Source organism: Theropithecus gelada, chromosome 18 (genome assembly GCF_003255815.1).
Source record: "Theropithecus gelada isolate Dixy chromosome 18, Tgel_1.0, whole genome shotgun sequence".
NCBI classification, from domain to species: domain Eukaryota; kingdom Metazoa; phylum Chordata; class Mammalia; order Primates; family Cercopithecidae; genus Theropithecus; species Theropithecus gelada.
This window is the reverse complement of record NC_037686.1, coordinates 24,725,459-24,752,045: the sequence shown is the minus strand read 5'-3', so window position 1 is coordinate 24,752,045 and position 26,587 is coordinate 24,725,459. Positions and strand designations below refer to the sequence as shown.

At 38.4% G+C, this 26,587-nt stretch overlaps 1 protein-coding gene across 1 annotated transcript in view; it reads left to right on the top strand.

Annotated features, from left to right (window-relative positions):
• The window catches only part of KLHL14 (kelch like family member 14), a 98,447-nt gene that overhangs the window by 30,921 nt on the left and 40,939 nt on the right, over positions 1-26,587 (top strand). The gene's annotated exons all lie outside the window — the stretch shown is intronic.

Genomic DNA, 26,587 nt, shown 5'->3' with positions numbered 1-26,587 from the left:
GGTTATGATTCCCAATCGGACTCACTCATGGAATCAAAAATCATCGTTTCTTGAGTGCAGCAGGCTGTGTGCACCAGTCCCCTCGTGGGCACAGTGGCTGCACTGGTCAATAAAACTAAATTTTAACTGTCAAAATTGCCTAGAGCTGTATAGATAAAATAATAAATGAGCAATTTTAATCCATAAATCAAAGCCATACATTTGAAACCAACAAAAGCGAATGTTAGATTTTCTTATTGCATGTGTCTTAAACAGTTATATATTTTATCATGTTTATTTTTCAAAAATCGTTTCCTTTCCTCTTCCTGAAAGCCCTTTAAAATAATAGAAACTGGACAGCAGTTTACCCATAAAAGCAGAAGAGGAACAGAGACATGTGTGGTGGTGCTTGAAATAATACATTTTGGAGCTGGCGTCCCCCAGCGAAACCTGCAGTAGCATTGTCCAGGAACTGCAACAAGAAAGCTCCCTGGACACCAATGCGCTACGGCTGTAGTAAAGAAGTAGTGGAATAGTAGCAGTGAGATTAAAGAGAAGAAAGAAAGCAAAATAAGTTACTGATGCCTTAAAATGATTTTTACTTCTCTTTTGGACAAAACTGCCATTACTAGTGGTTTAAACATCTGAATGAGTGGCCAAGCTGAATTTTAAACGTTCATCAGAAACAAAAGCTAAAGCAAAACCAAGGAATTTATTTTTTAATACTTGACCAATAGCGAAAGCCTGCATAGAAAGAAACATGGAGACTAGGAGGAGGAGAGAGAAAAGAGGAAGGACAAAAGATTCTCAAAGAGAGATGACAGAGCGATAATACACCCAACCAGTAAATGATATTCATTCATAAATCCATTTGTTTTCCCAAATACACCAAGCTAGGTCCAATTTGTTACTTGCTTGACATCCTTCAGTAAAGACAACAAGATTAATTAAAGCATTGTGAACAATACCTTAGAAAAGTCTTACGTGGATTTTAAACCTTGCTCAAAGATAGGTTGATTGTTAAACATTGTCCATACTGGGGCATTTTCGAGCATGAAAGGGGAATCTATTAATTACGCTAGGATAACAGGTATAGACTGGAACATATGGTCACCTTACTTCAAGTTTTCACATTGCCTGAATTAACTCTCCGCTTGGAGGGATGTAGGAAGAAATCATGAACTTCGAATCAGACAGACATGGTTGCAAACCCAGATCTAGGACCTTGAGAAAATCATATAAATATTGGGAGTCACGGTTTCTTCATTTTGTGCAAGTCACTGTAGTATTTTTAAAATAAAAATGGTGCTTATAAATCATCTAGCACATAGAATGCACTCAAAAAATTGCAGGTACTACTGCTATCATTGTAACATCACTATCAACATTAGCATAAGGACTGACCTTTATTCCTAGAGGCATCAGTGAATCAATGCAAGCTCTCCATGCAGACAAGTAACACAGCAACAGACATACCACTTCAACCCACTGCCCTGGAGTAGGGAGCATATTCTCCATAGTTTTCATATGTTAGATTTAATAATGTATGGATTAAGAAGTAAAGAGAAAAAGGTATCTGTTGACTCTATTTATTAGATTTGAAATTGAAGGAAATAAATTGTGTGTGTGTGTGTAAAGTTCTAATAATGGGAACATATTTAAAGATCTTGAACTCTTTTTCTATACTCAGACATACTTATGGCTTTGAAATAAATGTTTACTCTACTTAACATTGTTCATTTCACTAGGACTTGTATTTAAAAATATATAGTTTATTACCTGCTAGGCTATGACTATGTGGCCCCAAGTGAAGGCATATTTTTTACATTTGTTGAAGAAATGTAGACAGTTTACCTAGATAATTTCTGCTTTTTGTCTTATTAAGATATCTTGTTCTGTAAAACTGAAAAAGGTAACTGACAGATTGCTATGCTCTGGGCCATGTAATAATAAATGAAGAAATCTTTCTCATCAGAATCCCAGATTCTTCCCAAATTTAATAAAACCTAAGGGTTTGGAGAACTTTCCACTGCCATTCTTTTGCCCCAGAAGAAATGCTAAACTAATTTGTCAGGGAATTGAAGATGACAGTTAAAGGTAGGAGACAGTCCCCTGGTTTGGGGTCTACTTATTTATTGAATGACTTTCTCCATGCAAACTAACAAATTAACTAGCAGATACCTAAAACATGAGGGTGGCTGGAGTTTCTGAATCTCAGCATACTTTGCCCACTTACATTGAGCAAACATTTCTCAGTGTGCCACACAGACATGCTCCTCTTAGAAAGAGCCCAGTCCACAGGCAGGTGCACATATACTCACTCATGGGAGCCGCCACTCCATTTACACACCTTATACCACAGAAGAATTAAGAGGAAGGCTAGTTTTCTTTAGATCTCATCCTGTTATGTTATTTATATTTCGGAAATATGGTGTAAGGGGTACACTTAAGTAATAGTGAGTTGAATGGGGTGGAGGGGAATAGGAGTGAAAAAGTGGGTCTATGTAACACAAGGAAAACAACATTTAAATAGCAGGCCAATCAGTTGTTCCTTTCCCAAACAGTAAAGGAAACAATTATTCTCACCAAAAAGATTGTTTTGGTAACATGCTGGCACAGACTGCATGTTTATCTTCCTTTTTGGAAAAAATCATTTCATATATCATCATAAAAACTGATTATAAAAAAAAAGCTTCTATCAGAAAAGTATGGAGCAATAACATGTAAAAATGATGCAACGTCTTTTTGTGAATGTGAAGTGTTAAGTAATAACATTATAAGTTTGGCATTGTTGTTCTCTCGCCTGTTAATAATAAAAGGGAAGTAGAGATGCACTTTTGTTCATCTTTATTTCTCAGCACTGCTTTTCTTGCATCTCTCACTCCTGCACGCAGTCTCCCGTTTCATCTTAACTTATTAGAAAGCAGTACAGGAGACATGAATACTAAAACGGCCAATGCAAAAATCATGCCTCTTGCACTTTGCAGGCCCTAAATCCTCTGTGCAAAGATTAAACAGAACAATTTCTGGGGCTACCGTGTACTTTGGATAACAGATTTCTTATATATCAAAGTTTTTATGAAGTCCACATGGGGAGACTCTTTGTATTTCTCCCCACAGGGCAGCATTGGAGAGCTCTCCATTCCATTTTTATTCCCTGTGGACCAATTTCTTTACTAATGGGCAAGGTATTTTCCAGGAACTGGCATCCTTTTTCCAACGTTTCAAATAAGATATTCTATTTATTAGTTATTCCTTTGTTGCCTTTTGTGACCAACAACAGAAAAAAGGGGACTTTAAAGTACAGATTTATCCTTCCACGTACCAATGATGACTTCTTTTTAATAACGTTAGAATGAAAATTATGGAGCTAAGTAGAAAGGCGTGTTCCTTCTCTTGATAACTCTTAAGTTCTCTCTGTTAAACGTAGAGGAAATGCCTTTTGTTTCTCTCCCCTTCTGTTGATTTACAACTCTTTTCTCTTCTTTGTAGTGGAAGGATTTGGGAATTCTCTATTGTTCAGTTGTGAACACCCAAAGGAAACTGTTGGGTGGTGGTTTCCTAGGTTGTCTCCTCTGGCCCATGAACGACATTTAACGTGATCCCATCCAAACAGGAGGAGTCCTGGGTCTGGTTGTTATTTCTTTCTTTAAGAGGAGTCACAAAGATCAGAAAACTCGTGGATTCTTCACACTTTTGAAAAAATATGCTTTCTATAAGTGGTGATGGAATAGTCATAAGCAAACAAAGCTTGTATAAGACTTTGAACTTCAGTTCTAAACGATAAATATAGGTTTGATCATATTCAGTAGCCAAGCAATGCAGAATGGTTTAGTTGTTGCTTATTCAGGGAATAATTAATATACCTGCATGCTGATACATTCAAATGGACTTCTTTCCTTGGCCCTTCTGTTTCTTGATTTCAGTTCATTTCTCTTCCCTAAGGATATAAAGAGAGGAAAGTAAAATTAGTCTAAACCTAATAATCATTTATCATTATTTGTTTTGAAGAAAATAAAATGTAAGTTAAATTAAGGGCTTTGTACCTGTGCGTTTCCTTTATTCATATTATCTTTATTACCAAGAACTAAAACCCACAAACCATTTAATTTAATGTTATTTCTAGACAGGTAGGTAGAGTTCATAGATAGTGCATTTCTCATTGCAGGAGAACTTCAGAAAATGACTCTGAAAGTGCCTAGGAAGAATTTAGACTTATTTATAGACCCCATTCCTTTATGCAATAAGCAATTATTGAATACCCACTCTGTGTTGGATGGTAGGATAGAACATGCACAAGATAATCTCTCCTCTCAATAACCTAAGGAAGTAATTATAATACAGGGTGCTAAGAGATACATAGAGAAATTCTAGGGTGCATTGGGAACACGAAAAGGAGCCTCTGATGTAGACATGAGAGGTTAGGAAAGCTTTCCTAAAAGTAACCATCTGTAACTCTGAAAAAATGGGTAGGAAGTACCTAGACAAAAGGTAGATGGGGAAGTATTTTAGTTAAGACCACCCAGTATTGAGAATGCCAAAAGGCAAGAGGGAGTATAGTGTCTTTTGGCAACTGAAATAAATTTGTGTATCTATAGGAAAGTCTGAAGTTGGACTCATAAGTGATGGGGCTGCAGAATTAACCAAGAACCTTATCACATGGAGACTATTTCAAGGAATTATCAAGACAGATTCAAGAATTAAGAATTGCAAGTAGGGATACCCCTCTAAATTTTTGTTTTCAGTGTTATTGAAAACACAGTGATATAAATATTACATACAGTATCATACCAGTTGGTGTCTCTTAGCTTGGAATTTTTTGTTTCAGTTCATGGAGCAATCGTTTCCATGGCTTTGGACAAAGAAGGAGAGACAATTGTGTTTGGACTTTTTAAATATGTTAGCATCTAATTTTACCTTCAATGAGCTCAATTCTAATTTGAGATACATGGCTGCACATTGCTATATATCTTGAATTATTTGCTACTGTGTATTCATGCACCAGTGCATTAGTGGATTTCTCATAGATTTTTAAGAAAATATGTGTGGTGGTCACTCCAAATACTGCATTTCAAGGAAGCTGGGTACCTAGAAAAACTGGTTGACCTTCTTTGGCCATCTCTCATTTATTTCTGGCTTACACCTCTCTTGAATATAGCAATTGTTTTTTCTCCAGAGAACAGCATGTGTACAAATAATTCTGATACCTTCTTTAGACACAAGCTGTGGTATGTGCTACTGAATCTGAAATGAAGGAGGTATGAGTCACGCAGGCTGTTTAAATTTGCTGTGTGTCATTCCTGGGCAAATTACAGACTAAGTCTGGCAAACCATTGAATGTGAGTACTGAAAGATTAAATGATCTCCATGCCCAACCCTCTCATTTTACACACTCATTTCATTCATTTAACAAATATAATTGGCATCTCCTATGTAACAGAGATTGTGCTAAGCACAGAGGATACCACACTGAGCCAAAACAAGTACCACCATGTTAATAGTTTAGAGAGGGAAACCAGCATTAATATATAATCCCAGGTAGCAATATATAATAAGAAAATGTGATAGTGCTCTGAGAGATGGGTATAAAATCTATAAGATCTGGCAATGGAGAGTCCTGATCTAATCAAGGAGTCATGGAGAATATTACTAAAGAAATGGCATTTGCACTGACAACTAAAGGATGAGAAGGAGTTAGGCAGTGTGCCGGTGAAGATGTGAGATAAGATTGTTCCAGGTTAGTTAACAGTAAAGGCAAAGATGCTGCAAAAAGAAGGTGCACGGCTGAACTCAAAGAGTGAGGGGGAAACAGATAGGAGATGTAGCTAAAGACACCAGCAGAGACCAGGTCATACAGGAACTTCAGTGGCGGGCTCACAATTTTTTCATTTTGGCTTTTACTTTAAGTTATGCAAAGAGAGGAGGTGCTGTATACCTAGAGTCACACAGTGATTTAGTGGAAGGGTAAGGAACGGAACACTGGTATCTGTGTTTCCATCAAACTATGCTGCTCCAGATCCCACACCAATTCATCTCACCAAAAAGTGCCATTAGTCAAAAAGTCCAAACAGATGAATGGAATTTAATCTGTGCTCACCCATTTCACCCATGAAAATCTAAATGGATCCAATGTATTTGATGTAGTACCATATTCATAGAATAGAGTAGAATAGGCTAATTGAAATAACAACCTACTCTTAGAGGTCAATAATATAATCTTGGTTTATGGACTAAACTGCAAATTACGATGTTTAAGTGACAAAATTTGCATTTAAGATTATGGACAGACCATAATTCAATGCAACTTCTTGATATTTTAACTGTGTCTTGGAAGCAACATAGTGTCAAAAATGAAACAGCATGTGCACACACACACACACACACACACACAGTAACATCTTTAGAGACAGATAGACCTGAATTGAAATACACACAAGATATGTGTTGACTCTGTGACTTTGGGAAACTGCTTACTCTCTGATCTTTTAATCTCATCTGCAAATTAAGAATAATTGTACTCACCTCACAGGGTTATTGTGAGAATTAAATCAGACAATACAAATAAATGTCCAGGCTCAAGATCTGGAATCGAGTTGTTCCTCAATACATTTTTATTGTATTTTTGCTAACTTTGCATTATTTTTTAACAAAATAAAGAAAACCAAAATATTGAATCTTATCTTCTGCTCATCTAAAGTTTGAGAAAGAAGACACAGTTTGATTCAGAACGAAATCTCTATGTCTAGCATGAAGTTTATGTGTATCAGTCAGGATGGGCTAGATTATGCTGCAGTAATAAACAACTCCAAAAGTCTCAGGAGCTTAAACCAACAAGAGAAAATGATTTCTTGCTTATTCTACATGTCCAACACAGGTCGATAGAGAGCATCTGCTCTGCAGAGTCATTCAGGGATCCAGGCATATGGGGGCTCCATCTTGACATTCATTTCCACCATGGATGCAGCAGGGAGAAGAAAGAGCTGCAGGGTCTTGCACTGGTGATTAAAAGTGACATATATTATTTCTTCTCAGTCACAGAACTACACCCCATTTCAGGGAAGCAGGAAAGTGCAAGCTCACCAGGGTTCAGAAGGAGGAAAACCAGAGAATTTTCAAACAACACAATGTGATTATCCTAATTATACTACTAGACATCAAATATTCAGTGTACTCTTCTGCTGTGCTCAAAGCACTCTCGCCTCTCCTCCAAGGGGAGATTACCCCAAATCATCAAGCTCATTGTGGAGGATCTCTGAGTGAGAAGAATAGTCATCCCAACATCAAGCTGATTTGAGACTCCTCTTGACCCGGAATGAATAAACTAAAGAGACTAATTATCTAGTCCCTCACACATAATGCACCATGATGGAATAGGGACAGGATCACCCCAGTGAACACATTCATTTGGAAAGACTGTAGCCATTTGGCAATTCTACCAAATAGACATTTTGAAGGGCACCTGTCCAAGAGGTGGGTTGTGTACCTTGATTAGGGTCCTGCCCAATTCTGTTATTTTTTGTTGTTCTCCCATGGTCCCTGCTTCTCCCCATGGGAGATCCTTCTTTTCCCGTTATCTTCATTGGCCATGTCTGAAGTGACCCTGATGAATATGCTCTTCCTGGGAATGGAAGAATTTGCTAAGTACATTCCATGTCTGTAAACACTTAGAGGACCATAGTGGTTTTAGGCATCAAATTGTCAACAGCTTCTTTTACTCAAGGCTGGCAGTTCTTTCGGCAATTAACTCTCAAGAAAACTTAGCTGTTTTCTTATGTCTCCAGCTACTCCAAGGTCGGTGACCATGCTACATTTCTTTTCTGGTAAACTTCTCAGATTGCTTTTTCCTTTGTTTTCTTGTGCCCTTCTCTCTCTCTCTCTCTCTCTCTATCTATCTTTCTCTCCCTTTCTCTTTCTCTGTCTCTCTCTCACATACACACCACCACCATCTAATACTCTTTATATTTCTGTATCTGTAAGACTTCAGTGGGAGAGTTTCCTTTTAACTCTTTTCTCTGAATTTTTAGAATTTACTGGTGGTTGTCTCAGCCTTAATTGAAACTTTCTTCTAAGACATCCCAACTCAGTGAAAGTCACACCTTTAATTTTTTCTCTCTCATTAAGCTGAGTTTTAACTTACCTTACCCGATAAAATTGAAAAACATCCATCTTCCAAGGCTACACACCCTAGATTTCTGGACTCTGTTTCCTTTCAATACTGCTCATCAATGGGCCAGCTTTTTCTGAGATCATCTCTTTTTTTGTAAATCTTGCCAAGTCCATCCAACAGCAACCAACACATAGAATCAACATTCTGTTTTCAACCTCTTCCCTTGGAAGTAGAAGTTCATTAAATAACTGATTAGCCTTCCAAGTAAGAGCAAATAACATTTGTACCCAGTGATGTTTCTCACCGTGATATCCATTTCTATCTTTCCACTCTTCCATCTCAGTTTCCTTATCGGCCACTGGACATTCCTTTTAACAGCAATTGTATCAGTCAGGTTAGGCGGTGACAGCAATCCCCAAATCTTAGTGGTTTATGTAAGTAAATAGTTATTTCTTTTCATGTCACATGTCTATTGCAGGTTAACTGGGAACCTGTTCCACATCTTCTCATTCTAGTCCTCAGGTTGATAGACTCCACTATTTGACATATGACCATTTTCATGGCAGAGAAGAGGAAATGTCAGACTGACTCTTGAAATTTCTGCCCTGAATAACATGGTGTATCAGCAAAAACAAATTGCTTGGCCACATCTAATTTCAAAGTAGCTGGAAAAGTGCAATCCGTCCAAGGTCTCAGAAGGTGGATAATCAAAATATTTACTGGCCCCTAATGTTTATAACAGTGCACCCTTATGTTCCCAAATATTTGTTTCACTCTTCTTGTCACATGCAAAATATTCTCACTTCTCCCGTGAGGGGAAGTTATTAGTCAGAATACAATTGTTCCATGTATCTTTCTATCACTTTCTACATAGTTTATTGTCAGGAATGATATTCATTACCAGGATGTAAAACCATTTCTTTTTTCTTTTTATTTTTTTGAAATGGAGTCTTGCTCTGTCTCTCAGGCAGGAATGCAGTGGCACAATCTCAACTCACTGCAACCTCCACCTCCCGGGTTCAAGCAATTCTCCTGCCTCAGCTCCTGTAGCTAGGACTACAGGCGTGTGACACCACACCCAGCTAATTTTTGTATTTTTAGTGGAGACAGGGTTTTGCCATGTTGGCCAAGCTGATCTTGAACTCCTGACCTCAGGTGATCCACCCGCCTCAGCCTCCCAAAGTGCTGGGATTTACAGGTGTGAGCCACCACACCCAGCCAAAACCATTTCTATTAAAAGGAAGTTTAGAAAAACACTCTGAATATTATTATGATGCATTTTGAGTGAATTTTTTAAAGTCTTATTTCCCTCAGATAGTTTTAATATGTCTGACTTTATACAGTTGTCATTGTTTCTAGTATTTATTATATGTAAACTATTATACATCTAAAATATAGTTATGAAAATATGTATATATATAAATTATTTATATAGATATATACACATAGATCTCGTAGAACAGGATGGTTTTCAACATTTAGAGAGACCTCATTTAAAAAAACAGCTGAAACGACTTTCTTTTTTTTCAATTTATATTTTAGGTTTGGGGGTACATGTGAAGGTTTGTTACATACATAAACACATGTCACAGTACATATTATTACCTCACTCAGGTATTAAGCTCAGTACCCAATAGCTATCTTTTTCTGCTCCTCTCCCTCCTCCCACCCTCCCCCTCAAGTAGACCCCGGTGTCTATTGTTTCCTTCCTTGTGTTCATAAGTTTTTATCTTTTAGCTCCCACTTATAAGAGAGAACATGCAGCATTTGGTATTCTGCTCCTGCATTAGTTTGCTAAGGACAATAGCCCGAAATGACTTTCAACATGACAACAACAACAAAACAAATAGAAAGATAATTTTGGCCAGCAATTATTATGGGTACATGTCCCCATCAAAATAAAGACGTAATGAAGGCAAAGTACAAATAAGTCAACTGTTTCTTTTCAAATCCATGAGGTGACTCTATGGTGACATCATTAACTAAACCTACATTTTAGGAATAGCCAGCCACTTGGAATTTTTGGTTTTGTGGATCATACATAAATTGACTCCATTGCTGGGGAGTGTATGATTATTCTACAAGCAAACCTTTCTATTCATTAAGTGTCTCCGATGGAGCAAAGAGCTGTGCTGATACCTTAAGGACCTGGCCACATTTAGCTGGGCTAAGGATGGTTTTGTGAAAGGGGAGTGCTGAGCAGACACTTTCATACCTCTGTGTCTGGTTGTCAAGGCAGACGACCGCTCCTCACAGCGTGTTCTAATTATTAATCCTACCGACCTGCCTTGTTTTGTCATTAAGTCTTAATTTATTTTTTAAAACATTGAGATTGAATTCTAGTTATTTAGCTAGAACAATAATCTTTGTGAGTTTCAAAGACCAAAATGTTCCCACATTTTTATGTTGAGAACCGCAAAGCACTTTCAGAAAACCCTACTGCTAAGGCAATGATGTATCACTTTCACTTTCATTATATGTTTTTAATCAGAGCGTGACTTCACACTAGACAAAGCGATGCTTTATGCATGGTCTCACTTGTTTTTGCTAAAATCTTTTGACATGATTAATTTTACTTTAATGCTTTTGTCTTGTTGTAATGGTAAGGATGATGGGTATAAACCAGACAAAAATACATGCTTTTCTATTATAATGCCTCTGAGCATTAAAAATATCTTATATGAAAGGGGAAAAAATCACAGGAGACTGGTCTGACTAGAATTAAATTTCTTGCTACCTGAACACAGAGTACATGAGATTTTTGTTTTAATGGCTCAGTCATTGTTTTTAGTTTTATTTTTGGTATTTTCATAGCAATTTATTCATCTGTATGATTAGATCTGAAGAGGAGGAGAGAGATCGTAGCTCACGGATTTCTTGATCTCATTTGTTGCTTTGCAGCATTTCCCTCCTTCACAGTGTTAAGGGATCAAACATTAACCAATTCTCTACAAGGTCCATCTCCAGCAGATCAAGGTGAAGCAGGCTATACTTCTCCATGCTGATCTCTGTCATTAGATATAAGCCAGTTTCTGGCTACACTGATTTTCAGTCTAAAAGAATTGAATATAGTAAATACCCTTTGTTCAAACTACAAAAAAAGCAGTGATGTACGTGACTTTAAGATGAAAACAATAGACCATTCAACAAGTGAGACCTGCCTCGTGTGCAGCTGTTGAAGTGTCAATTCTACCATATTCTCTCTTCCTTTTTCCTTAATGAATTATGGAGTTGCTTGTCTGTATTACAAGAGCATCTAAGTGTAGTGAGTTGAACTGTGTCCCCATGAAAAGAGATAAGTCCTTACTCCCAGTACCTGTGAATGTAACCTTATTTAGACATGGCTTTCTTACAGACAAAATCAAGTCAAGATGAATCCTATTGGATTAGGTTGGGTCCTAAAACCAATGATATTATGACAATGACATCTTTCCATTTTCTACCCAACCTGTCTGCTTACTGTCCTTGTCTCCTAAACAAATCCTATTACAATGTAAATATCATCTAGCGCAGGCCAATAGCACTTTACACAGGGATGGAAATGTCCTGTATCTTTGCAGTCTAACATGGAAGTCACTAGCCCCATGTGACTATTGTATGTATTAAATATGAGTAGTATAACTGAGAAACTCAATTTCTAATTTTATTTTTTGTAATGAATTTAAATTTAAGTAACCCCCTGTGGCAAGTGGCTTCTGTGTGAACAGCACAGCTCTAGGTAGTAGAGAGTTCACATTCCCACAGAGGCACTGCCTGCCATCCTCACCCTGCCCATCTCCCTACAGGCAAGGAAACAAATAGGTGACCCCCACGAAATAAGGAAAGTCAAAGAACACCCAACAAACTACGTGTGAGCCTCGTTCTAGGTACTGAGATTTCATCTTTTGGCTTCTCATTTTCTCCTTCCACAAACCCCAACTTCTAGGTTACCTGTAGGATTCGTTTTCCAGGGCTGCCATAACAAAGGACCACATATTGGGTGGCTTAAAACAATGGAAATTCATTCTCTCACAGTTCTGCAAAGTAGCTGAAATGAAGGTGTCAGCAGGGCCGTGCTTCCTCCAGAGACTCTAGGGGAGAAGACTTGATCTTCCTCTTTCCTAACTTCTAGTGACTTCCAGTCCTCCTTGGTATTTCTTGATGACAGCTTCATCACTTCAATCTCTGTCTCTTTCTTCACATGGGCTTCTTCCCTGTGTCACTCCTCTGTATCTCTGTGTCTAAATCTTCCTCTCCTTTCTCTTATAAAGACTTTAATGCTGTTGTTTTGTTGTAATGGTAAGGATGATGGGCAAAAATGCATCCTTTTTTTTTTTTTTGACCAGGCAAAAATACATCCTTACCATTACAACAAGACAAAAGCATTGGCGTTAGGGCCTACCCTAATCCAGTATGACCTCGTCTTAATGATTTTATCAGTAAAGACTCTTTCCAAATAATATCATGTTCACAGGTACTGGGAGTAAGGACTTGACAGAACTTTTCATGGAGACACAATTCAACTCATTACACCTAGAGAATGACACACATAAGAAAAAGGTATAACAAAATTCTAAGCACTTCACTTGCATTTGTTAATTTAATTCAGACATCAGCCCTCTACCATGGTAGGCACTATTATTTTTCTACTTAAGATGCAGAAATAGAGGCACAGAGACATTAAGTAATTTGCTCAAGGTCACACAGATGGTAAATGGCAGAGCCAAAATGTGTACCCAAATAAAGCTTCAGAGCCTGCAGTCTTTGCTATTTCTCATTACTGTAGTTAACAACAGAGTGCATGTTGTAAAGAGTCAATGGTGAAGCAAGACGAACAGGCTACTTCAGCATTTTATGCAGAATAAAATTGAACATCCTCTACACAAATAGAATATACCAGTATCCTAAATATACATGTATATTTGTTGAACCTTCTACTATCCTCTTTGTAATTAATTAATGATTGAAGAAAGAACATCATATTGGATTATTTTCTAGACGAAAATTATTTTAGAATGAGGCAATCACTTCCAGGGGAGTTGCAACTTCTACGTTGCTTTCTGTGTATACTTCCTCACTTGCAAAAATCACAGTGGTAAGGTCTGTGTGCCAAGATGTAACTTTCTAAAGAGAGAAAAACTGTATTTGTGCTCTTGGTTCTCTGAGGACTAACGACATGGGGGTACTCCTCTGTCTAATACATATTGGTAAATCTCAGATCTTTGTTTTGTGTTCATTCATAAATTTGTTTGAAGTTTTTCATTACCGTAATCATTAACTTCATCAAATATCAGTAGCTGCCCTTGTGTGTACATAAACATTTCATGGCATTAAATTACTTCTTCCACTTTAGAGCTTTCAGTTTAAAAAATGATAAAGCATCCTTTTTTTGTCCTTATTCTTGTTAAAAACCCAAATCATTTCCCCCACCTCAACAATAATGAAAGGACGTACGTGCACATAAATTAAGGGCATGTGTAGTGGTTATTTGTTTTCAATCTATCATTACAATTTGCAAAGATTCAATATGCTATATTGTGTTTGTCACAAATACATGTAAATAAGTTTCTAGATGTAATTCCAAAGATAATCCAGGATGGTTCTCACAATTTATATGTATCTTTAGTGCCCAGTTCATCTGCTAATCTCAGCACTGGGGCTTCATCTTCTATGTCTTACTCCATCTGATGTCAGCCCTAAATGGAAAAGCCTGAATAGATATGGATACAATGTAAAACCAGGAGGCGGGCACTACTGAGTACTTTTGCTAGACAGGATAACCTTTCTTGGCCATTGGAAAATTGTTAAGTTCCCTATACTTTGTTTAAAAAAGACCAGAATTATAAAATACATACCTTTTTCAGAAGCAGCTTTTGTTCCTTTTACCAAATAAAATTTAGTCATTCACAAATATGGTAGCCAACACCTGATTTTATTGCGGGCTGCATAAAGCCAAGGATGGGAATTCACTCCCCTTTATAGCTCAGCTGCCTTCTCATATAGGGAAATTCTTTCTCCAAGCCACAGGCTGCACCCCAACGAGCTTGCCCCTTATGAGCATATGTGACTGTGGATAACGGAAATCCATTGAAAGAGAAGATGGAACAATGCAAATCCAGGAACACTACTGGAAAATAACAGGACGTTTATTCTGCTGAAAGTGGGTTAGTAGCATCATCCTCATGCATGATGCTTTTTTAAGCAGAACTGATGAGGATGAAGAGAGCACATGGTAGACCCATCGGAGGCCTTCTCGGTTGCACTTATCGCAGTGTGTAATATGTCCCTTGAAAGAATGCAGAAGCATGAATATACACATATTTCTCAGAATAAATCACTGCTGTGCCAATTTTTTCTTTTGAGAAAAATATGTTTTTATTTTATTTTATTTTTATTTATTTATTTATTTTGAGACAGAGTCTTGCTCTGTCACCCAGGCTGGAGTGCAGTGGCACGACCTTGGCTCACTGCAATCTCTGCCTCCCGGGTTCAATTGATTCTCCTACCTCAGCTTCCCAAGTAGCTGGGATTACAGGCGCCCACCACCACACCTGGCTAATTTTTGTATTTTTGGTAGAGATGGGGTTTCAACATGTTGGCCAGGCTGGTCTCAAACTCCTGGCCTTAAGTGATCTGCCCGCCTCTGCCTCTCAAAGTGCTGGGATTACAGGCATGAGCCACCATGCCCAGCCAAGAAAAATATGTTAATAGTAGTTGTCTATCCAGGGGTCAGTCGGCAAACTTTTTCTGTGAAGGATTAGGTAGTAAATATTTTGGGCTTTGTGGCCATAAGGTCTCTGTCACAGCTACTCAGCTCTCCCATTATAGCACAAACACAGCCATAAACTATACCTAAGTAAATAAGCATAGCTGTGTTCCAGTATGACTTTATTTATAAAAATAGGTAGAGAGCTGGATTTGGCCAGCAGGCCATATTTGCTAACCCTTGCACTATAATCTAAGGCCATAACTATTTCACTCACAAATCACACCACTTGGTAATGAGACAATACTGATAGTAGTAACTCTAACATATTAGACTGACTGGGCCACTTACATGTATTAATTCATTTAATCCTCACATCAACCATATGATGCAAATTCTACTAGAACTTCCATTTCATAGCGGAGGAAACCAAGGCACAAAGAGGTAAAGTTGTACGACACCATGACTAAGAAGCAAAGCCAAGAATTAAACTCAGATTGTCTAACTCCAGAAATCACACCTAAAGTCACAAGCTGTACTGATTCTCAGGGGATATTTTGTGACCTTCATCTTTAACTTCAGAGGCAGACTTTGTTCTGATTATAAAAGAAACACTTTCTCTGTCAGCAACATGAGGGCAGATATTATGTCAACCTCCATGACTGACAGCTGCCCCATGCCTAGCTCACGGGACATATTCCACAGACACTGGACAATACTTAATCAGGGAATTAACTCTCGTGCTGTGCCAGGGCCATGGGCAAGCACCAAAGGGGGCCAGACATTGGCTCATTAGCCGTGGGTTCCTCCAGTGGAGCATCTGCTGGTTGTACTGAGACAACAACAGCCTTTCAAAGATATGTCCAGCTCTTAAATGTATGTAGTGTGATTTTTCTTAATACTCTCTTTGAACTGCAAATATCTGTTACATAAAATGAGCCTATTTGATGACTCCATATGCAAAAGAAGTAAGGAATAAAAAGGCAAGGAAGGCCAGGTTTGGTGGCTTACACCTATAATTCCAGCACTTTAGGAAGCCAAGGTGGGAGGATTGCTTGAGCCCAGGAGTTTGAGACCAGCCTGGGCCACAAAGCAGGACCCTGTCTCTACAAAAAATTAAAAAGTAAGTAGTCTGGTGTGTTGGTGTATGCCTGTAGTCCCCTCCCAACTACTTGGGAGGCTGTATCAGGAAGAGTCCTTGAGCCCAGGAAGTTGAGGCTACAGTGAGCTCTGATCTGATTGTGCCAGTGCACTCCAGCCTGCGCAGCAGGGTAAGATCTTGTCTCTAAAAAAAAAGCGGGAGGAAGGGAGGGGAATTTTTACTTTAGCAACACCATGCTAAACATGGTAATGGACATTTTAATTGAGCACTTATTATGTGTCCAGCATCATGTCAAACACATTACAAACATGGTTTCATTTAGTTCATAAGGCAGATGTAACTAGCTTGATGAGGATGGAAAAACTGAAAACTTAGAAAGATTAATTATTTGTCCAAACTTAAACAGTTAGTAAATATGTAAGTTAATATTCCAAGGTGTGAAATTTTTAATTTGAAATCTGGATGCTCAACCACTGTATGACACTCTGCATTGAAGTGCTCTCTCTGCACCTCTAATGGCTTGAGGCTAACATAGACAAAGAACTTCTGTATACAAGACATTGTGCTCTGCTTCTAACATAAATTATCTCATTAAATACTCAGAGTAACAATGTGAGGTCAATAGCATTACCATTCCTTTTGTGTTGATCAGAAAACTAAGGTCAAGGATGTGTCCAAGCTACTTTGTTCTGGAGTTGAAGCAACTGGCTTCAGAGCCTGCCTCTGAAACCCAACACTGCACTACTTTTATCTGGTTGCTATGATTTTAAGGATAAGAGTAAGGACATGTATTGAGGGCTCTCTAGGGTAATGGAGGTTCACACATTTATTTATTGGATAAATGTTATCCTCATCACCACTCTGGGTAATATCCCTGTGTAATCTTCACAGTTGGAAAGCACTTTCAAATCTGTCATTTATTGGTTCCCCCATAATAACCCCAGGAGATAAACAGGTCACTGTTTATTATCACTATTTGACATATGAGGAAACTTAAGATCAGAACGGTTAAGTGACCTGTCAAGGTCATGCAATAATTGATGAATTTGTGACTTAAACCCTTGGCTTCTGACCTACTTTAGTTCATTGTTCTTTCTATTAAGCCATGTTCTATGAAACCTTATTAGGAGTTCTTTGACCTGTAACTGACATTATTTGATCTCTTTCTAACATGATATTTTTTTTTCCAACTGGATTTATTCAGAAAAGTGTTTATATATTGGAAGCTTTTAAATCACTATGGCCACTTTGAAATGAAAATAATTAACTCTTTGTTTGCAAATAATGCAGAGAGGAGAACCCACAAAGTCCCATATTAAAATTGAGCATGCTTGGTATATAACATAGGGTTCCAATAGGAAACAGATGACACTGTTTAATAATAAGATAGCTATTTTGAGAGCTGTGGTCAAAAGGCAAGAATATCTTAGAACGAGTGTACCCCCCTCTCCAATCCCTGGTGCTAGTAAAAGGGGCACTGTTCAGTTGGGCTCATAATTTGACTCTAGCACAAAGTAGCTTGGACACATCCTTGACCTTGGTTTTCTTACCAACGCAATGGAGATAGTAATGCTATTGACCTCACATTGTTACTCTGAGTATGTAATTTAAGCCCTCAATACATGTCCACAAGGGAAGAGAGGATCACCAGAACCAGACACAGAGAGGGCTCTGTGGAAAGGGCCAACTGAGGACCTTCATTAAGATGAGAAAGGCAGCTTGCACTGACCCAGAAAAAGAAAGCGAAGAGTAAATACCCTGACCTTCCTCTCCTACCTCCATCAGTCTTCTGAAAGCATATCCATCCAGAAGCCAAAAGCAAGAGAGCCCGTAATTTGGTCAGTGGAAGAACAGAGTGGAAGAACAGAGCAAGGACCTGGGGTGGAGAGTGCATCTGTAGGGTCAAAATCAAAAGATGCCAGCATCCTTGGATTCACTACCTTTTATTAGAGATCAAAATCAACTATTTAAAATGTCAAAATACAAATACATTTTTGGTTCTTTGGAACTGTAATATCTAGTTTGGCTTAACCAAGCTCCTTAAAACCTTAGCTGCTTTATGTTTTCTATTGTGTCTAACTGACCCAATAGCAAATAAACAAATTGAAATGGAAGCAAAGGGGAGTGACATGATTCCACTGCACAAGCCTGTCCTCCATTGAAGGAGGAGAAAACCAGTGTTATCCTAGGCCCATTCCCTACAGTGAAAATGACCACATCTGTTAGGTTTTTGTTTTTTTTGTTGTTGTTTTTTTAAAGACAGGGTGTCACCCTGGCACCTAAACTGGAGTGCAGTGGTGTGGTCATGTCTCCCTATAGCCTCCAACTGCCAGGCTCAAGCGATCCTCCCACCTCAGCCTCCCAAATAGCTGAGACTACAGGTGTGTGCCATCATGCCTGGCTAATTTCTTAATAGTGAGACAGGGTCTCACTATGTAGCCCAGGCTGCTCTCAAACTCCAGGCTCAAGCAAATCTTGCCTCAGCCTCCAAAAGTTCTGAGATTACATGTGTGAACCACTGTACCTGGCTGGATTTTTAAGATGGATTACTTTTTTTTCCTCTCCCATGATTTTCTTTGCCAGCTGAAGGTAGTGTTCATGGTACAGTGTTGTGTTGTGCACACATTCATGGTTATGGAGACAGGTTTGATTCACCTGTCTCAGAACGTACAAGTGGCATATTCGTGGTGAGAACTGAGACCATGGTGTCTTCAGTACCATGGCTCCCTGCTGGGCTCTAAGAGTTTTTATTTGAAGAGCTCAGCTCTGTTGTGACATCTCCTCTCCATTTTCCCAGGTTCCTTCTGGTTAAGCTTCTCTCGTTTTTTGGTTGTTGTTGCTCACAGCATATTGGGCTTGAGGCCGTTTCTGGTAAAGTCACTGCATATTTGACAGATGGCATAGGTTTGAGCTGGAGCCTCCTGATGGTCACAGAATGCTGAAGGAAAATGTATTAGTCTGTTCTCACGTTGCTAGTAAAGATATACCTGAGACTGGGTAATTATAAAGGAAAGAGGTTTCATTAACTCACAGTTTTCACATTGCTTGGGAGGCCTAACAAGCATGGTAGAAGGCAAGGAGGAGCAAGTCACGTTTTACATGGCGGCAGGCAAGAGGGTATGTGCAGGGGAACTTCCCTTCTGTAAAACCATCAGATCTCATGAGACTTATTCCCTATCACAAGAACAGCATGGGAAAGACCTGCCCCCAAGATCCAATTACCTCCCATCGGATCCCTCCCAGGACATCAGGGGATTATTACAATTTAAGGTGAGATTTGGGTGGAGACGGAGAGCCAAACCATATCAGAAAACCACGGCCAGGAGGATTCTGGAGAAGGGTCACAATGTTTAGGTCACGTGGGTATTCGTGGATTTAAATGGGTGAGTCAGGTAGGTGGGTTCACTATGGCTGTGATTTGAAGAGACATGATTGGTAAAATTTTTCCCAACTTTGTTTACACTGGAGAATTAAATATAACCTTTTTCACCACATGAAGAGTTTCAGATTGGTACCTGAGGAAAGCCAGTCATGCGAAAAAGAAGAGTTGGAAGAAGAGTTTGATTAATTATCCATTGAAAAATAACGTATCAAGGTTGGGAGAGAAGATCCCTTCTCTAGAGTGAACAGAAAATAGGTAGAAATACAAATTTCATGGGAATAAAGCCTGAACAAATGCTCAGTAAGTGTAGATATCAATAATGAATCATTTTTTAGTATTATTAACTTTAAAAATTCCAGTTTGAAAGTCATTTTTTTCCTTTCTTGTATCCCTGACATAGCTCCCATTAGGAAGAGCTTATGTCTTATCTCTTAGCTCTACACATTCTTATGACAGGTGGCATGGGGTATCAGAGTGGCAGACAACTGCTGCATGCCCAGCCTCTCTAACAGTGCACAAAGGTGAAGGTTTCTCTGCAGACTACAGATAGAAGCCTGTGTTTTTTCTCAGTAGGATATCAAATGTGGGTTTTGCCCCTTTTTTTGTCTCCTGCTGCTGTGGTTATCTAAAGTGTCCAGAGGCATGGAATTGAGGGCATGATTATTGGAGTGCTCAAAAACCACCAGCCTCAGAGCACTGCCAAGCTCCTGGCCCATGTGGAAGTCAAGAGCCTTCTCTGTAGAAAATACACTTTGTTGGCAATTGTGCTTTCATTTTGCCACTTTGCCCTCTCATTATTCTCTCATATTTCCATTTGATGAAACCAGTGTGAAAAGGATGATCTTAAAATACACGTGCTACCAAAGGAGAAGAGGAAGGACTTGAGGAAGAGGAGAGTAATGACCATTGTGAACATGTGAAGAAGGCTGATGGGCATGGCATTGAAATCATGAAGAATGCAGAGTATTTTCTTTGTCAATGACTTCTGGTCCAGAGACAATTCATTTTGTACTTGTAGTAGTGGTGAGATGGCCTTCATCTCAGTGAAAGTCACATTTCTCTGGCTAAGTCATCTACTTGGAAAGCACAGCTTTGTGAAAAATGTGCTTCCTCATGTAACTTCCTGGATGCCTTTTTAATTCTAGTTACTCTTGAAGCATTAGTGTTTGGCAGCATGTCATCCCAAGCCCCCTTCTCATCCTGAACATTCGTCCTTGTGACAGCAGCCATAAGAATTGTTGGGTGACCACTAGTCTTGAGTTTCCTTCCCAGACTTCTCTCTTGAGGCAGACTACTGTATTTCTGACTGCAAATAGAAACCCAAACATCTCCAGTTGGCCTTAAAATTACCTTGCCTTTGAACCCATTCTGTCTTTGTTGTTCTCTGTTGGGAGAAATACTATCTTCATCTCTCCAACCTGAAACCCTATGTGTCATCCCTGACCCCTCTTTCTCCTCCAGCCCCTTCCTCAACCCATCATAAGTGCTGTCGCTAAGATCTTCTGCTTCCATTCTTATCCATTTCCTCATCCCATTCTCATTGTCAAGCCTTAGCATATAATCTTTCAATGAATCTTCAGAATGTACAAGATGAAATCCAGCTCTTTAGCAGGGCTCCTAAAACCTGCCTTCTCAGATTTACGTTCTCCTGTCTCTCCTATCCCACACATCTTCCTCCAGTTTTTGCTGAATACAGGCAGACCTCTAAAATGTGCTGCTGACATCCAGGTCAGTGGTCATGCCTCTTCTTCTGTGTGGAATGTTTTTCAGTCCTGTTTAATTCTACACACAATTATGCTTTGTGCAGGAATTTTGGATACAAATACAACAAGGCCCACATTATTAAGGTCTCCACAATTTTCACAGAACACATAAATTAGTCAGTTACATATACTGCCATTGGCTGAGAATGAAGTAGGTACAGGCTGTGAAGGGAGAACATCCCATTACACCCACCTGGCTATGCACATCCTTCCGACCAAGCACCAGGATAACTCCTGACCCACCTCTGACAAATGATTGCTATCTCCTCTCTGTTGTCACAGTTCCCTGTCCATAGGTACCTTAGAAAGCTTGTTGTTTTGTGACATAGTTGTTTAAATGTCTGCCTGCCTACGCTGAAAGCAAGGATATCATGCCTTTGGAAAATCTTTTAGCCACTGTGTCAAACACATGTAGTAATTATTGAATAAATGAATGAATAGTGCCTAAACAACAAGAGCAGCTTAAGCAACCCTAGCTATCTTTACACTGATGACATACAAGTCAGTTTACCTTCACATCTTATTTATACAGGGATCAAGTCAGACGCATTATATCAACTCGTTTGACATATATAAAATGTTATATAGTAAGGCCCCAAAATACTTATACTTGTTAATAATGAGAGAAGTATCCATTCATACATTCATCCTCATCTTTGACTCATTCGTGGACTTACGAGATATAGACACAGTATACTTCAAGTTCAAAAATTCTAAATTTTTAAAATGTATTCTTTCCTATGGCCAGTTTTATTAAGTGCCTGCCATTGGTGTACAAAACAGGCATTAGCTTAACATTAGTTGAAAGTGCAGGTTTCCAGCTTGGCGCAGTGGCTCACGCCTGTAATCCCAGGGCTTTGGGAGGCCGAGGTGGGTGGATCACCTGAGGTCGGGAGTTTGAGACCAGCCTGATCAACATGGAGAAACCCCGTCTCTACTAAAAATACAAAATTAGCCAGTTGTGGTGGTGCATACCTATAATCCCAGTTACTCGGGAGGCTGAGGCAGGAGAATCACTTGAACCCGTGAGGCAGAGGTTGCGGTGAGCCGAGATTGTGCCATTGTACTCTAGCCTGGGGGACAAGAGTGAAACTCCATCTAAAAAAAAAAAAAAAAAGAAAGTGCATGTTTCCATCAAATTATAGCATGATATAGTGAAAATTGTGATGAAAGTAGCAGGTACCATTTTTACAAAATGTTTATGGAAGCTAGACTGTGTTGATATTGTCAGTATATCTATATCACTGTAAAGATACATAAAGTTTAAAAAGAAAGTAGAGTTTATCATAATAGCTATAAAATGTTGAAACTATTTTTTAAACTCTGATTAGTGTTATAAATCAAAAGATACATGGAATTTTAAAATGGGCTTTGCTTTCTGTGTAAAAGAAACTCTTAGATTATAATATATGACACCAAATATTAATGGAAATCTGTATTCTGAATTCATGTTGGCGGTAAAATACTACACTTCATCCTAATCTGTTTTTTGGTGCTACTGCCCACTGATGTTTAGTATCTGGGCTCTCTTGCTAATCATAAGCAAGATTAGCTTCCTCAGTATGTCACCTACACATTCAGAACCTTAACTCTTCCAGCTTTAAGTTTGGGAGGAAATATCTCTGCCTACCTCACAGAAGGTGCATGGGAAATTTCACTGTAAACTGGAAAACAACATACAAATGTGATGGGTTCTTATTGTGCCAGGAGAAAGAGGATAATGTGAGCAAGGCAGAATTTGACATTGCATTTTAAATCCAGGAAGTTGCTCAGAGTTGGGGAACTCATGAAAGGTGGGTTGAGATCAGGTGTAAAAGATTATGTGAAAAGCATTTGGATCCTATTCTGTAGTCAATGGAGAGTCACCAAAAATCTTTGAGCAGATAAATAACATAATTAAATCTGTGTTTAAAAAGCGAATTTAGGATGAATTGGAAAAGGAGAGATTGGAGGCAGGGTAATCATTTATTGCATAACCCAGACTAGGGATAATAAGGGTCTGATTTACGGCAATAGCTATGAAAACGATGAGACACTAGCAAATGTAAAACTCATTTTATAAATAGAGTTAGACATCACTTGGTAACTGCTGGGCTGTAGAAGTAAGAGACAGCCTGGCTTGGTTGGCCAAATTGAGCTGACGCCTTTGGTCAAAAGATGAAACCAAGAAAATGAACTTTTAGAGGAGGATGGAATGCAGTTAGTCTTCAGTATGTCAAGTCAAAATATCTATATTCATCATACTCAGACTTGCCCGTGGCACATGATAGGTGTTCAACAAATATTTAGTGAGTATATCAATGAAGGAAGGAAGAATATTAAAGACTGAGAGAGATTCAAGGGAAGTTCTACAGAAAGAACTAAAAAATGTTGGTCTACATGACAGAGGAGAAAAGAGTAGAAATACCAATTCAGAAGTCAGCATTTAAGCAAACAGCATCACTGAGATCTGGAAGGGGGAAGAGATAGAGAGGAAAGAGGACAAAATACCCAACTCCAAGATAATAGGATTACGTATGCCCAATCCTTGGCATAGAATAGGGTTCAGTAATAATCATTCGTTGACTACATGAATGAAGAAATGCATGAATACCAACTTTTCAGGGGTAGATGAAGAAAGAGCAGCTGGGAGTCTCATAGTAGCCCTTGGTGTTTTCTGAGGCATTTCGTATGAATCATAGACTAATTCTACAGTTCAACATCTGGCTCCCATGAGGATATGTGAATGACATACTCTAAATTTCAAGCAACCATGAGGAATTTCTTCCTCTTGTTTTTCTCACTTAGATATGCTTTATTTTTTATTTGACTTATTTACTTAAATCTACCATCAAATTGCACTTGCAACAGATTATTCTTTCCTTAAGATTTCACATACTACATCAATGACAGGAATTTATAACGTTTTCTCGCGTAACTAAACGTGGGCCAAAGAGAATAAAAATACTCATTCCATTCACCTTATTTACTATGGTACAATCAGGTTGACCAGAGGTTTTGGAGCTATTAGTTCAACATCTTGCCCATTATTTGGTAAAGCCCTCCAATTTGGAGAGAGAGGATATTTCAGTCTTGTTCTAAGTTGGCCTTTCTCTTATAGTCCCAGTCTAGACATCTGTCTAGCAGATGAGGATAGTGGGACAAATAAGAATAGGTAAACAGTAGAAAATTAAAATTAAACTAAAGCTTTTAGGAGTCATAATGTAAAAGGCTTATATCTACAAAAGTCATATTTGAAAAAAATAAAAATATAAACTAGGTATAAAACAATGTAAAGGAAAACTGATCAATTTGTAAATATCAGCTATATGAAGTGAAGGTATAAAATTGATTGTTAAAAGTGAAGCAAGCTAGGGCTGGGTACAGTGGCCCATGCCTGTAATCCCAACACTTTGGGAGGCCGAGGTGGGCAGATCACCTGAAGTCAGGAGTTTGAGACCAGCCTGGCCAACATGGCAAAACCCCATCTCTACTCAAAAATACAAAAAACAAAACAAACAAAAAAAAAATTAGCTGGGTGTGGTGGTGGGTGCCTACAATCCCAGCTACTCAGGAGTCTGAGGCAGGAGAATCACTTGAACCTGGGAGGCAGAGGTTGCAGTGAGCTGAGATCGTGCCATTGTACTCCAGCCTGGGCAACAAGAGTGAAACTCCGCCTCAAAAAAAAAAAGGCTAGCAAGCTAAAAGCTTCACAATTTATAATAATTTTAACTTTCATCATTCTGTTCTGTCACCAAAAAAGCCAGTTTTTTTTTACAGCTGATACATGATTGATAATTTGTATTTACCACTGCCCTTTGGCTTTGCCCACTCTCTGAAGGATTAAATAACAAAAAGACAGGTTGAAAGGAGGTAACTGAAGAAATAATAATATTGGAATAATATATAAACCAGAGCACTGGTCATTGAATAATCATGAGTTGCCTGTATTTTAAAAATATAGTCATCGTTTATCATTATAATCCAAGAAATCTTGTTTCTCAGTTAATAAAAATTTTTCCCATAAAATGACTTCTAAATGTCAGATGAATGTAATTCAAAGAATGAGAACATAAAATTAGTGTCTGTTTTCGGAAGCACCATTAAGGCCTTTTAGTAATTTCACTGACTTTTTAGATTTTCCAATTGAAGATCTACCTATAGACATTTCTTTCAACTCATTACTGTGTAGTAGAAATAAACTTTGGGCAGCTCTTGTCAGCTCAAGAGCCCTGACTGGTTTGAAAATTATTTTCCCCATAAAGGATGATTATACAGATTTGCTACGGTCATCTTTGACTATTAAGGATTAGAAAGTTAACTGCTACTTGAGGTGAAGAGCTATAATTCATAAAGGATCTAGGTTAAGATGACAAGAAAGATTAGAAGGTATGTTGAAACTGTTTAATGAATAAAGATCACCCGTATTGAAATATATGTGTATTTGCACAAATCTGAGAGGGCACCTTAAGGTAACTTAAAGACTTTTTATCTTTTCAACTTTGTTTGCTCCTAACTTAAAATAATTTATTATATAAAAAAGTGAATTCAATAAAGTAAAAGATAGGTTGAAGCTACTAAAAAAAACCATCCATCGGTAAATACCAATGCATTTATGAAAACCTGAGACACCTCTTTAAGGTAAGGAGGAAGACTTTATCTTCTAACTTCTCTAAAATGTTTGTCTCTTAAAGCAGTTTACCCATTTTGAAAAGTGAATTTAATGTGTTTGACTCCGGTGTGAAATTATTCCCTGAAACTCAAAGAAAACCATATCATTTTTCCAAACACATATACACCCTATATAGAAATGCAAGTTTATATTGAAACATGGATCAGAGCTGCTTATAGACTAAAGGGCAGAGCTAAATTCTAGCTCATTACATCTCTGCTATGTCAACACCACAGGACTTATCTGCAGATTTTTCAAGATATTGAGAAACCTGACCTATTTTTAAACATGTATGTTTAACAATATTAGCATAGGGTATGCCTGCTAGGTGTCTGTACATATGAGTTTCTAAAGGAGAAACTATTTTATAGTGCCTTCAGGACTCATGTATGAAATTCAAAAATAGGTTGCTGTGAAAGGTTGAAACAGATTTTGGTCCAGCTCAAATATTTGGTATACTAAGGAAGAGTAGAGTCAAGAAAATAATATTGACATTCTCCAACTCAGTGTAATCTGTATCAGAAAAAAAAAAAAAAAAAAAAGATGAGCACCAGAATTTTAAAAGAGAGGCCCTTAATTTTGGCCTTAGTGCTGTAAGTTTTCCTCTTTGTTTTTGTTGGCCTTGGAATCCTGTACCTGAGCACAGTTCTTGATGCTTTTTCTGGGGGGTAAGCAAAGAACAGTGTACACCATCTAGTGGCTCAGTTCAAAATTGCTGCAGTTAACGAAAGGCGAGTTTGAACAGGAAGCAGCAACGGGTGTTTGCAACCATGGCAATTAACAGACCTCATTCTTCCTTCTACATTTCTGCAAGAGACTGAGAAACGCTGAAGTAGTTGCCATGAATTCCAGAGAGAAGCTCTCACAGTACATAAAAAGATTCAATCTAGGAAGTTAATTTAAATAGCCCACAGTTAA